Below are 2500 nucleotides of genomic sequence, written 5' to 3'. Positions count from 1 at the left end.
TTTTAGTTAATTTTTTTTCCTGATAAGTCTGATTCAGTGAAGAAAGTCTGAGTATTGAGTCAGAATTTTTGTTTATTTTAGTATAATAATAATAATAATAATAATAGTAATAATAATAATAATAATAATAATAATAATAATAATAATAATAATAATATTTTGGTAGTAGACCTTTTTTAAGGCAAGTAATAATAATAATAATAATAATAATAATAATAATAATAATAATAATAATAATAAATAGTATAAACCACCTTTTCAAATCTCCAGATTTTCTTTTCTCTGTTACACTCTCTTATTCACTTCACCAGATAATGATGCATCATTATAATCCCAGGTCCCCCCCCCCCACGCCCCACCAATCCGAGATTCTATTTTCCGCCCGGGCTGGAAGACGGGGATGGAAAGACTTGTCATTTTTCGAATTTTTCGAACCAAGCTCAATAATCGTCTTACTGTTCCCATTTTTACTCTTTGTTGTCGTATTTACTTCACGTATCTTTGCTCCTATACCACTTGCCTCAGTGTCTTCACTGTTAACTAACAATCACGTGCTTAATTCGCTGTTAACTAACAATCACGTACTTAATTCAATGTTAGCTAACAATCACGTGCTTAATTCACTGTTAACTAACCATCACGTACTTAATTCACTGTTGACTAACAATCACGTAATTGATTCATTGTTAACTAACAATCACGTACATGATTCACTATTAACTAACAATCACGTGCTTGATTTACTGTTAACTAACAATCACGTACCTGATTCACTGTTGACTAACAATCACGTACTTAATTCACTGTTAACTATCAATCACGTATCGGATTCACTGTTAACTAACAATCACGTACCTGATTCACTGTTAACTAACAATCACGTACCTGATTCACTGTTGACTAACAATCACGTACTTAATTCAATGTTAGCTAACAATCACGTGCTTGATTCACTGTCAACTAACAATCACATACTTAATTCACTGTTAACTAACAATCACGTGCTTGATTCACTGTTAACTAACAATCACGTACCTGATTCACTGTAGACTAACAATCACGTAATTGATTCATTTTTAACTAACAATCACGTACCCGAATCACTGTTAACTAACAATCACGTAGCTGATTCACTGTTGACTAACAATCACGTACTTAATTCAATGTTAGCTAACAATCACGTGCTTGATTCACTGTCAACTAACAATCACATACTTAATTCACTGTTAACTAACAATCACGTGCTTGATTCACTGTCAACTAACAATCTCATACTTAATTCACTGTTAACTAACAATCACGTACCCGATTCACTATTAACTAACAATCACGTACCCGATTCACAATTAACTAACAATCACGTACCCGATTCACAATTAACTAACAATCACGTACCTGATTCACTGTTAACTAACAATCACGTGCTTGATTCACTGTCAACTAACAATCACGTACCGGATTCACTGTTAACTAACAATCACGTACCTGATTCACTGTTAACTAACAATCACATACCGGATTCACTGTTAACTAACAATCACGTACCGGATTCACTGTTAACTAACAATCACGTACCCGATTCACAATTAACTAACAATCACGTACCCGATTCACAATTAACTAACAATCACGTACCCGATTCACAATTAACTAACAATCACGTACCTGATTCACTGTTAACTAACAATCACGTACTTAATTCACTGTTAACTAACAATCACGTACCTGATTTACTGTTAACTAACAATCACGTACCTGATTCACTATTGACTAACAATCACGTACCTGATTCACTACTAACTAACAATCACGTACCTGATTCACTATTAACTAACAATCACGTACCTGATTCACTACTAACTAACAATCACGTACCTGATTCACTGTTAACTAACAATCACGTACCTGATTCACTGTTAACTAACAATCACGTACCGGATTCACTGTTAACTAACAGTCACGTGCCTGATTCACTACTAACTAACAATCACGTACCTGATTCACTATTAACTAACAATCACGTGCTTGATTCACTGTTAACTAACAATCACGTGCTTGATTCACTATTAACTAACAATCACGTGCTTGATTCACTGTTAACTAACAATCACGTACCTGATTCACTATTAACTAACAATCACGTGCTTGATTCACTATTAACTAACAATCACGTGCTTGATTCACTGTTAACTAACAATCACGTACCCGATTCACTGTTAACTAACAATCACGTTCTTGATTCACTGTTAACTAACAATCACGTACCTGATTCACTGTTAACTAACAATCACGTACCGGATTCACTGTTAACTAACAATCATGTACCGGATTCACTGTTAACTAACAATCACGTACTTAATTCACTGTCAACTAACAATCACGTACCTAATTCACTGTTCTACAGTAGTGGACACTTCCCTGTCTGGCGATCTATTGGAGTTGAGTTCGAGCAGCTGTCAACCTTGATAGTGGTACTTTCCTGTTTTTAGGTAGTAGGTTG

This window comes from Palaemon carinicauda, chromosome 19 (genome assembly GCF_036898095.1).
Source record: "Palaemon carinicauda isolate YSFRI2023 chromosome 19, ASM3689809v2, whole genome shotgun sequence".
Lineage (NCBI taxonomy): Eukaryota > Metazoa > Arthropoda > Malacostraca > Decapoda > Palaemonidae > Palaemon > Palaemon carinicauda.
Note: the sequence above shows the minus strand (reverse complement) of the source record.